Genomic DNA, 12,900 nt, shown 5'->3' with positions numbered 1-12,900 from the left:
GCTGTCTGCAGTGCTTAAATTACTATTAAATATGCACTCATCAGACCCTATTGTGCCACTCACTCTGTCTGTAATAATAGTTACTGCAGCTCCTTGCTGTTCAGCAAATAAAACTTCAGCGCTCACACAAGGCTCTTTGCAATCTTGACCATTGCTGCCTTTGCCAAGACAGGTTCCTTTAACTGTATGCTGGCAGCACAAACATCTAACAGCAGAACTGTTTCAGCCCAGTACACAAACAAATTAACATTGTCTTCACTGTTTGTTGCTGTTAATGTTTCCTTGCTCTTACTGTCCAGCTCTAGTGCTGCTGAACTCCATCATCATCATCATCATCCTCTCAAGATTCCCAGTTCAATAAAACATTTGAATCGACATGTACAGATTCAGTTCTCCGCCTCCATCTCTTTCTAAATTTACAATTGTGCTGCCTCCAGTGTCTCCACAATACTTCACATCCCTATACTGTATCCGTGTTGAACATTGATTTCCCTATGATCATTAATATCATTGAGCCTTCTCATAAACTCATCTTTGATCCTGTTTCTGTCATATCAAGTCCTCCCTTCATGGACCACAATCTAGTTTCCTGGCTGCTGCCACTGATTATTCCCATTTTGCTGCCCATTATTGCATTTTCTATTATTTTCTGGCCCTCTATGCTTGGCTGATTTCCACGGTTGTGGGAATTCAGCTGGAAATTATTAATATCATGTTGGAAGTGCTCCTGGTCAGCATACCGCCAGTTCCTATCTCTCCAGCTGTTCCCATTAATCCTTGCATTACAGGTCCCAGTGTTCTGGTAATACATTGCATTGTCCATCCACTCCGCAGATTCAAGAATGCTGTCTATCACTTTCATAGGGCTGTGGACCAAATCCCACTGCAAATAATCTGGCAGGTTCCTTTTCAGAGTTGAAATCTCTGTGAACGTGCCCAACAATATGTGTAAGTGCACTAATTTCAACAGCTCACACTCGTAAAAGTCTCGCATGCTCCATTGGTTTCTGCTGTAACACATCCTATTCAGGAACCTGTTCTGCTGTTGCATTTGTTTTCCTACAGCCCAATACTTCTTAAGCAGTAGCATCTCAAAGGCGATGTAACTAATAAATGCTGTTCACTTCATCAAACATTCCTTTGACAAAACAGTTGTTACAGGAGACTCAAAAATCCACCACATGGTATTTACCTTCCCCATTAAAATACTTCAGTTCGGAGCTAACAATGAAGTGTGTAACCTCTCCCTGACACATAGCAATATTACTCAACATGACCTTAATGGACACGAGCTCCCTCTCTCTTTTCTCTGCCTCTTTAAGCACAGCACTGTGCAGACCACTTGTCTCACATTTCGCTGAGTCTAGCTCTGCTTTTGCCTCTGTCTAGCACCGAACCACACAGCCTATGCTGTCGGACATTAATTTCACCACAGACTCCATTTCTTTTGCCTTATTCATACACTCTGTCTGCACAGAATGTGTTCTCTGTCCCAAATCATTCTCCACAGTAGTAAGTAAATCTGCCAGCTTTTTTTCGACATTGCTAACTTGCATACTAATTCCCTCCAATTTGCGATTAATTTCCCCATTTTGATTTTTTTAATACCTCATTTTTAGTTTTAATTTCCTCAAATACTCCTAGTTTCTGCATAATAAGTAGCGTGTTCTCCTGCCAATTTCCTGCTCCCAAGTTAACATTTTCCACCAAGAATTTACATTCTTTTCCCACAGACCTAATAGGGTTTCCCATACTACTTACTCAATTGCAGTCACACTCTCTGGGTGATTACTAGATACTGTCTGCCATGGCTAACAAGTTGCAAACCATAAAGTAAGTACAGTAGCGAATGCTGCCCACACTTAACTTTTGTCTGCCACCGTCGTGCTGCTGCTGGTGTGACGTTAATGGCTGTGCGCATTGTGCAGGGTGCTACACTGGATCTGCGTGAAGCTGATGAATGAATGTTGCACAGGAGATGGGCCCTCAGTGCATGAGCTGCACTGCACTGAGCCGATGTGGAGCTGGTGACCTCGTGGCGTCACGTTGTGTTGTAGCGCACTGGACCCACGACCCTCAGAGCATGGACTGCATTGTGTTGCCACGAACATCCCGCTGCTACTTACCAGTGTTGGATGTGTGTTCCTGATGAAAACAATGTGAACTCACAATCCTAACTCTTTACTTGCAGTTTGCACCTAGTCAACCTAGCCTTCAGCTCTAGTTGCCTAGCAAACTGAATTTCAGATGGGCCCCTAATTGTCCCAGATGAGCCCCTAATTGTGATGCAAGAAGAGTGATGGCTGTTATTACAAATGAATTTACACTGGCTCTCATTGTCTATTCCTGGAGGTGATACTTGTGTTGCCCTCTATGTGCACTTTAATTTAAAAATAAACAAATAAATTTGCACCTGATGTTATTAATCAGCAAGACAAATGTAACTAGATTTTATCAAGGTACAAAACCTCCAAAATAACTATCTACAACATAATACTTAAATTTTCAGTAAATAATGTTTATTGTCTTAGAAATATTCTTTAATTTGCATACTGGTGAAACCAACTACTATGTTAAGTGTTTTAGACAGTGGCTTGAGCCCCCAATATTGCATTTAGTTAAATTGCTATGTAAAATTAAATGAATTAAAACAGCTGGAAAAAGCACTCTGTGCTCTCAGCTAAACGTTAAATGAAAATAAATCGTGTACCAACTCATACCGAAACTATGTCTAATTGAAATATTCTAAGTCCAATTTAGGCAAACTGAGTCAAAGTCCAAGCTCAGTGTACAGAATCAGAGTCTTTACACAAAAATCACAAGTTCTGCCAATCTGCTAGCAGAAATATATCCAAAATTCAGTCTGGTGCTGAACTGTTCTAAGTTCCACTACTGACAACCCAAAAAACTTCTATCTTTCGAAACCAACGTGGCTAGCTCAGTCTCACATGAACTTATTTTGAACACTCTCCTGACCATCACAGGTCCTGTCTCAACCAGTTTACACCACTCTCCTAACGCAAGATGGCTGTCACCATAAATAGCGTTGCTCCACACCTCCACCGAAAATCTCAAATGGACTTTACTTAATGAGTTTTGCAGTTTTACCAGCCTACATACATAGGTAACATTTTGATTTGGTATGTGCCATTAGATGCATGCTAAAATTCTATTCCAAATCAATATATTGTATTTAATTCTAAGTGCAATAGTTCACCCAACATTTAAGATTTAAGAATTACAAAACTTCATTGCAGTGCTTGAAAACAGTTAATACTCTTTCTGTCATTAAATATTACAACAGTGTTCTATGTGGCAATACTTCCTGATTCAATTTTTACTCCACTTTCCAATGCACTATTCAGAAGTAAGATATCTGTGATAGTTCACGAGTTATGGGCAAAAGTGTACAAATTTATAAACAAATAATTAAAACACACAATAAAAAATGTAAATCTTAAAAGCTAAAAGTTGACTATTGTGTGTAATGCTCTCTGACAATGCATACCACCTTGCTGGATGTATATTCGTCTTCTGTGATAATTTATATTAATTTTCAATGAAAATCCAATTAAACTGTGTCTCACAGTTGAATTAGTCATGCTACAAATCATGTGAATCTATCAATCAAAGCACCTCGCCAAGAGCTACAGTGTGAGTGCTTAGTCTCCATTGTATATTAAATAACAAAAAATTATTAAACATTTGCTGGTGACATTTACAAAAACTTCTAGGTACTGTATCTTTTTACATATTCGGATTACAATAAATCTCTGCACACCAACAGAATTTTAGTGCTCCCCTCTTGTAATGTGATATACTGTCCTTCATTGTACCAATTATGGTTTACACTGTATGAGCGCAAACATGAACAAAATGTGAGAAGCTATCGTGTACTACGCAAGTGGCAGATCTGACATTATGTCTACCTGTCTCAAATTTTGGTAATTCCTCATGTCTCGTCCAGCCAGTGGTCAGCTGTACCATACTGCCAAGTGGCACTGGGCCCGCCACCTCTCAGTACATGGAGCTGTCGCTACTCAACAGCTGATGTGCCCCCATGCCTCAGCTTGGACCATCTCAAACACTGATCGTGAACAATTCCAAACCTCCAGCTCAAGTAATAGTCCATCACATCACAACTTCAAGTAGCACTACTAGCCAGTTTCGAGTCTTAGGTAATTTTGAAGTGCACAAATGGATGTGGACACATTCTGTCAGTAGTAAGTGTATATCAAAAATCAGATACCATGTCATGTGTTAATGTACATGACGTGTGATTTGAGTGGCTTTTATACGGGGTGGTCCAAAAAGTGTTAACAAACTGACAAGGCACATAGGGAATATAAAAAGGATCAGTACGCACACAGGAACAGAGGTTCGCAAAGGCCATCTGAGGCTACTAAATGGCATTGCACTTATTTAGTCACAGGTTGCAAATGGATGCCCATTACAGGAGTTGCCCAAAGTTTTATCCAGATACATTGAAACACACCTGACATTGATGCTGCATTGCACGGTGCACCCCCCCAAAGGTATCTGGTGTATCTCGAAGACATCCTGCTGCCACAACAGTCGTGTCAACTAGGTCCTCTGGCATTCTAACAGGTGTTTCATACACAAAGCCCTTCAGATATCCCACAGAAAAAAAAGTCAGTTGGGGACAGATCAGGCGATCGTGGTGGCCCTGCGTCTGGCCCACTGTAGATAATCTAACAGGCAGGAAAGGTTGCCTGTAGATGTGGCCCTACCCATCAGCTGAAATGCACAGAGGCTCCATCATGCTGAAATCAAATGTGGCAATGAACAGGCTTGGGAATATCATTCAGTATGTCCAGCAAAACCTCTGACAGGAATACGAGATACATGCAACCGTCAAGTTAGTCGGGGAACATGTGAGGCCCATACAAACAGTCTCTGGCGATGCGAGCCCATACGTGACCGTAGCGCCCTCTTGTGGCATTTGTGACCCCTGGTTCCTATATGATTACTAATCATTGCTTTATACCCGACATGCCATGTCAGTTTGTAAATATTGTTTTGAATCGCCCTTTATAAAAGGTGCCAAACTCCAGTCCTTCAGAACTGAGAAAAAGCTCTTCAAAGTTATCTCCAATTTTAAAAATTTAAAAGCCTCCTTTTTCATGTGAGAACATTAGGATAACTTGGGTACAATTTGGTTGTTTTACTGTTACACATTCCATTAAAATATGACCCTCTTTCGTACACCCATCATTGAAAATTGCTGTTGGTTATCTTTAAATGAATCGAAACTGTTTTTATTTAAAAGGAACCACATAAAGTTCAACAACACATCATTGGCTATTAACATACGAATTATCAAATATATTAAATAAATAGATTCAAAATATATGGAATACTTACATGTGAGTAACTGATGAATACAAATTTTCAGGCAGTACATATTAGCTTTCCATCCATTCTGTCATCTTCTATTATGAAATCTGCAACTGTTTCGAACCCATCCATGTCATCTTCAACCTCAGTACTGAATACAGAAATGCCAGACATCTTTTGGTATGAGGTGACAAACTGATTCAAGATAGTTAAGCTTTTCCTTGCTTTTCAGCTTTCATTCAGACATTGGGGAAATCAACTTAGCCAAATGAAAGCTGTCTGATCTTCTTCCTCACAGTTGTGTCTTAAAATGAGGTACTTTAACCTCACACAATTCAGCATATGTACATCATCAAACAGTGTATTCAAAATAGTAAAATTTTGATGTTTCAGCTCTATCCTCGACACAAGTCAGACTATAAAATTAAATGTCACCTTCCTTCCAACATGAGTAAGGATATGTGTTTGCAAGCAGGAATCCACTTCCGGAGCACCTCATGTGAAGTGCCTTCTAACCCAGCATGAAATAAACTTTTGTTTTCTTTTCCAGAATGGATACCCTTATTTGCCCTTATTTGCCTCTTGTAAAAAATAATGTTTGTTGGGATTCTTGGTAGGAGCAATGTTTTGTGCATGTCATAACATATAGTTTCCACATGTTTACTTTCTTTTGCAGTTTAAGTGTCATCATTCATTGCTTCTCTTTCTTCTTTTGCCTGTAACTGGTGCAAATTTAAAACACTCTCAGTTTCTTTCCTATCAACAATGTTGCTACTGCTCTGTCTCTTTGCATGAAAACTGTCACATTTATTGCAAATATCCTTTTTTATTCTGTTAGTTCTGTGGACAGGTGTTCTGTATCGCTATTCTCTCTTCAACAGCAGTGGAAACTTATTAATCTGATCTTTTACTTTCTGAATTTCGTCTGTAGAAAAACAAGATACACCTTTCCTGTGAGTCCCTCTCTTGTCAGTTACATACTCAGATTGCATTTTGTTGTGAGGTGTATGCACTTGTTTTATTATTTTCACACACATTTATCAACAAACAAAGTTTTGTGTAACCAGATCCAACCACCAAACATTATTTGGTTCTGTCTAAAGAAAATAGGATGATTAACATTTTACTTGGTAGTTGGTTCAAGCATCCATAGGTGCCAGCACAGCCCAGGTATCACTTGGTTCTATTTAATAAAATATTGTGTGTGTTTTAAGAGATCACGTATTAGTATAGCTCAGAAATGTTAAACTGAAACATGGTTCATTTTATATCAAAGTCGTCCAGTTTTTGTATATACTTAGTAGGGGGATTTGTCCACATTCATTTGTGAGCTTAAAAATGAGTTAAAACTTGAAACTGGCTGTAGTGCTTGGTAATGTTATTATTTAACCAAACTGTTTGATAGAAATGTCTTTCATTGATGATCAAATAATTGCTGAAATATAAAATTTAAAATTCTTAGACTGCAAGATATAAAACACTTTCTTGAAACTATAACACTTAGGATCATTTGCAGAAATTGTGTTCACTATAGAAATAAGTTCCAATTTTAACTCAAACTCAAAAGTTTTGCTTTTCTATTATCACAATGGATTTCATATTAACAGACAACTCTAAAAAGCAGTCAGCACAGATGCCAACAAAATGCAGTCACATGTTAGAAAAAGCAACTACAGATTGGTGGGAAAAAGTGGTAAAGTACATCCTGTAGAGCCTTGGTCAGGACAGCAGTATGCTATAAATCTGCCATTTCCAACACTTATTATAGAGCACAGAATCCACACAAGTAGTAGTGTGCTGCTCGACACAGTCACATCAATTAAATATCTAGACGTAACATATGAAATGGAATAAGCACATCTGGTTGGTAGTAGGGAAGGCAAATTCAAAACTTCATTTTACTGGGAGAATTTTGGAAAAGTGTAGCTCATCCATAAAGGATATGACGAGTAGAACACTAGTGGAACCCATTCTTGAGTACTGCTATTGTGGATTTGGACTTCCACTCAGTTTAAAATGACTATTTTACCATCTTTCATTTTAAATTGTTTGATTGTCCTTCACATTGTGTACTGCTAAAGTGTTTGAGATCTCCACCAGGTTGAATTAAAGCAAGGCATCGAAGCCATTCAGAAGTGTGCTGCTACATTTGTTACCGGTACATTCAGTCAGCACCCAAGTATTACAGAGATGCTTTGTGAACTAAATGGGAATCCCTGTCTCCTTTATACAGCATCACAATGTGTGACGACTCCATTACACAACTAATTCCCAAGTGCCAACAACTAGTAATAAAATAATTTAGTAAACCTTAGTAAAAAAAAAGTTTATGGAATTTCATGTTAAAGCTTCAAAATTATCATAATTATATAAAATTTAAATAGTTATGCGAGATATAATGAATTTTAGAGAATCTTATTTTAGACAAACTTTTCTATGATAATATTTACACGGAGTTACTACAAGACGTAACTGTATAGCTCGTTACTGGAAAGTACTTAATCTCTCATGACTCACATCACTGATGTATCCATTGTCCAAATGTGTTGGTTTTAGTGACAGCTTTCTTCTCTTCAGTGAATCTGGGTCTGTAGTATTTTAATCAAAGAATAAGAACTGGGCTTTGCCTCCCACATTTCATGAAACTTTCTTTGCACGAGATGTCATGACCAAATGTGTCACTGATAAATAAAGATTATTATTATTCAGAAGTCACCTTCCACATACATACAATCCTTAAGTTGATAGCCAGGTCAACAACAGTCTTCTTTCTGGAGACAAAAGCTTCTTTCAAGTGTCTTATTTGAAAGAAATTCCTCCTACTTTCTCCAAAAATATAAGAGGACAGTGGCAGTCAGGTCTTACATCCTTTTTATCTACAGTTTTTCCACAATAAGATACATATTCTTCACCTGTATTGTGACTCTTCCGCTTAAACTCCCATTGTAAGGTGCATCTCAGTCTTTGGAGAAGATATTCACCTGTTCTGCCCTCTCATGAGAGGCGTCTGAGACAGTGACAGACTGCTCAATGTTAAGGTCAGTTCGATCTCCATCATTGTTGTTACTGTTATCACTGGTACAAATATTAATGATAAAATATGCATATACACAATCCATCAAGCCTTCCACAGCACCCATTTAACAATAACTGTATATTTCATGCATTTCAGGAACACAATGGTATGTACATGCACTTGCTATTTTGTTCAACGGTTTTGCAAATTACATACACTATGTGGTCAAAAGTATGTGGACACCTGGCTGAAAATGACTAACAAGTTCGTGGTGTCCTCCATCGGTAATGTTCGAATTCAATGTGGTGTTGGCCCAACCTTAGTCTTGATGACAGCTTCCACTCTCGCAGGCACACGTTCAATCAGGTGCTGGAAGGTTTCTTGGGGAATGGCTGTCCATTCTTCATGGAGTGCTGCACAGAGGAGAGGTATCGATGTCAGTCAGTGAGACCTGGCATGAAGTCGGCATTCCAAACATCCCAAAGGTGTTCTGTAGGATTCAGCTCAGGACTCTGTGCAGGCCAGTCCATTACAGGGATGTTGTTGTCGTGTAACCACTCCGCCACAGGCTGTGCATTATGAACATGTGCTCGATCATGTTGAAAGATGCAGTCACCATCCCTGAATTTCTCATCAATAGTGGGAAGCAAGAAGGTGCTTAAAACATCAATGTAGGCTTGTGCTGTGATAGTGCCACGCAAAACAACAAGGGGTGCAAGCCCCCTCCATGAAAAACACAACCACACTATAACACCATCGCCTGGAAATTTTACTGGTAGCACTACACACGCTGGCAGATGACATTCACCAGTCATTTGCCATACCCACACCCTGCCATCGGATTGCCACATTGTGTACCGTGATTCGTCACTCCCCCCAACATTTTTCCACTGCTCAGTCGTCCAATGTTTATGCTTCTTACACCAAGCAAGGCTTCGTTTGGCATTTACCGACCTGATATGTGGCTTATGAGCAGCCACTCAACCACGAATTCCAAGTTTTCTCACCTCCAACCTAACTGTCATAGTACTTGCAGTGGATCCTGATGTGGTTTGGAATTCCTGTGTGATGGTCTGGATAGATGTCTGCCTATTACACATTACGACCCTCTTCAACTCTCAGCAGTCTCTGTCAATCAACAGACGAGGTCGGCCTGTACGCTTTTGTACTGTACGTGTCCCTTCACGTTTCCACTTCACTATCACATTGGAAACAGTGGTCCTAGGGATGTTTAGGAGTGTCGAAATCTTCGCGTACAGACATATGACACAAGTGACACCCAATCACCTGACCACATTCAAAGTCCTTGAGTTCCGCGTAGTGCCTCATTCTGCTCTCTCAAGATGTCTAATGACTACTGAGATCGCTGAAATGGAGTAGCTGGCAGTAAGTGGCAGCACAATGCACCTAATATGAAAAATGTATGTTTTGGGGGATGTCTGGATACTTTCGATCACATAGTGTACCTATGAGTCATCTGAGTCATGGGGAATGTACTCAGGATCCTCGTTGGAGATATCAGGATCGCTAAGAACATCTTCGTTTCGTTGTATCTCATCAAATGTGGCTATAATCGAGAAGACGTACACATGTCCCTCTTAGCACCAGCAGTTTTACCTGTTGCTTAGCGTCATGTTCCCACGGCAGGCAGCCACTGGCATTAGAACTTTTTCCTGGTATATTAAATTCTGCTGCTCATAGGTAGTGCTGATTGCCTTACAACACAAAACACGTAGCAGTGGACTTTACCACTGTGTTCCCGTGAGCCACTCAATTATCGAGACCTATTGGTATTGTAGGCTGCAAAATGTGTATCAGGCTTGAATACGTCACAGTTATCACCACTGTAATATCAGCTTCTCATAACGCTAAACAAATGTTTGTATTACCTCATTGTATTTACTCCTTCTTTGTGATTCTCACTCAAAATTTTTAGCATCCATTCAAACTGTCCTGAATGAAATGTCTGTCCTTGGAATTTTATTACCAAGACAATGTGACTAGAATGTACTCAATTATGCATGTACGATGCAGCATCGAACATTATGCCCAGTTCCTAAAAGTATGTAACCTTTTTGATGATCATTACATCTTTTCTGTATGAATTTTGAAATTGTGGAACTTTAGAGTCAGAAACCTAACTTAAGAGGTGTGTAAGAAAAAGCTAAACAGTTGTGCTCCTTTTTCCTCCCACTCCACTTGACTTGCATTGAGATAGTTAAGTGGGGCAGGATAAGACAACATAATAGTAATATTGGTGAGAGATCTGAGGAGAGCCTGCATTTTTAATTAGGCAAAATGTTCTAGTGCCGTCTGGACAGCAGTCATAACCTTTACTGTAAAATTTGTGTTCCATTTTACACTTACAACAACCTTTAAAGTGTACATTTCAGCACTTTATAAATTAAAGTATCCATGTGCATTAAACTGGGCAGTCTTCTCCAACCATCCAGCATTTTCAGTTCCCCCGTCTGTGCTCTCATCATTATTTAATTCAGCTATCATATCTGTATTTCACTGATAATCAGTCCAGTAACATTGTAGTCGAGTTCATACATTTGGTGAGCATCAGTCCTTGGCAGTTGCCTCCTCTTCTCCTGTCCAGTAATGTAAAACAATGTTTAAGCTGCTGAACTTGTGCCCAGGTGAAGCATGGTTGAAATATCCATACATCACTGATTTAGATTTTCCCTGATGCCCCTAAACCAGTACCACTGGATTTTCGCAGTTTGTTCTAGTTTTACCATAGATACCTTCTTTGTATGACTGTTCTATTAATAGATGACTAAGGAGCAGTTTCATTTTTTATTTAAGGTTGCCATACTGTTTACATTCATATGTGTTTCAGGTAATGGGTTCAGTAACCACTAAAATGTGGTGTAATATTGTGTTTATGCGGATAAACATGATGGCCTTAAAGTGTGCTCATTAATGTATAAGGTGAAGGAATGAAGAAAGATGCCTAGTCGTTGTTATTGATGGTTCGGAGAAGAGAAATGGAACGAAGAAAGATAATTCAAAGACTTTGTGCAGACAGCTAAAACAAACTTTTTAAATTTATCTTTATTGTGGCTGCTAGTGTTACTATTAATATCATTATTTTTATTGTTGTGTCTGGGGTCTACGGAAATCCAACTTTTTTTTCTGACAAGGTGCTAATTAAGGGGGAATATAAGCTTTAACATTTCTTTTCTCCTAAAATTGTACCCATCTCTCTCTCTGTCTCTCTCTCGCTCTCTCTCTCTCTCTGTCTCTCTCTCTCATCTCATGTGATTTAAGCAGCTACATAACAGTATTACATTGTGGCTATTCATCAAAGTATAAAAGGTTTATGATTTGTTGTAATTTTTATTGTTGCTGTTGTACTGCTACTACTAATGTATCACATCTTGTGTTTTATCTTGTTATTTTTCGTGACAAATTACCTCAAATATAAAGGAGAAGTCGTACTTACAAATCAAGACATAAAACATTAATATAGTTTTCATTCTCATTTAACTTGGTTGGTGACGCATATTTTTAATGCTCAGTGTCAGATGTGTGGAATCAGTGTCAGTGTAGTTGTGTACTCAATTTTTGTGCCCTTTTCTTGGATACGATAAACAGTTGCTTCATAACAAATTAACCTTGCGAAGAACAATACACAAATGTGTGAGAATATGGCTCTGTTGTCATAAATTTTCATGTAGTAATTATCAGTTGTGCTCCCAAGATTTACTGGAAGTGTGAAAAATATTGAGCTTACTGCTTGTGATATATTAGAGTCAACAGTCCACTTTACATGGTGCTGCCTGCACGATAATGACCTGACTACTTTTGCTGCATCTTTACATTTCTTTTACTCAGATTCTGAAATTTCTGTACACTGAGTGAAAATATGCTTGTGAATCAATAGAAACGCACATCACTGTGTTAAGCACTGAAAGGATTGTGTAACTTCAAATCATGAAGAGATGATATATTGTTTGTAAATTACAAATATGTGTGGAAGTAGTTATTTTCTGAATGAATATGTTTTCTGTATTTGTACTGCTTTGTTTCCTTAGTAAACTACAAAAGCATGTACTCACAATTTAATGAGTAATTGTCCTTTTTTTCCCCCCTTCTAAATTCTCCTGAATACTTAAATTGTGGGCTTAAAACCCATTATTATATTATTGTGATGATGATGATTATTAATAATAATATTGTTGTTGTTATTGTTATTATTATTATTATTATTATTGTTATTATTATTATTGATACTTCTACTTAGGTTCTGATATTAAAGACAGTCCCTTAATATATTTCTTGGGACAAAATTATATTTCTGATACTGATTAAACTGAATATGTAGTTTATGCATACCTGTTATTTGAGATATTTAAAGATTCCACATGAAGTGAATCTTCTTGCATTTCGCAAATATTTTGGCTGTATCAGACTTAATACTGCATTAAATATGTTGACTATGTAGGCATATGTACATGTTTTACATGAATGCTGCATTAATATTATATTGCTGGAAAAAAAGAGTACATATACAT

The 12,900-nt window shown here is 38.3% G+C and overlaps 1 protein-coding gene across 1 annotated transcript in view; it reads left to right on the top strand.

Moving 5' to 3' along the window:
* The window catches only part of LOC126469770 (lysophospholipid acyltransferase 5), a 175,780-nt gene extending 163,257 nt beyond the window's left edge, over positions 1–12,523 (top strand). The window contains exon 11 of the mRNA XM_050096997.1: positions 11,223–12,523. The gene's annotated coding sequence lies outside the window, so the exon portion shown is untranslated. The remainder of the gene's footprint in view (positions 1–11,222) is intronic.
* The last annotated feature ends 377 nt before the right edge of the window (positions 12,524–12,900 follow it).

Source organism: Schistocerca serialis, chromosome 3, assembly GCF_023864345.2.
Source record: "Schistocerca serialis cubense isolate TAMUIC-IGC-003099 chromosome 3, iqSchSeri2.2, whole genome shotgun sequence".
NCBI classification, from domain to species: domain Eukaryota; kingdom Metazoa; phylum Arthropoda; class Insecta; order Orthoptera; family Acrididae; genus Schistocerca; species Schistocerca serialis.
The sequence above is the reverse complement of the archived record's forward strand: the minus strand, read 5'-3'. Positions and strand labels throughout refer to the sequence as shown.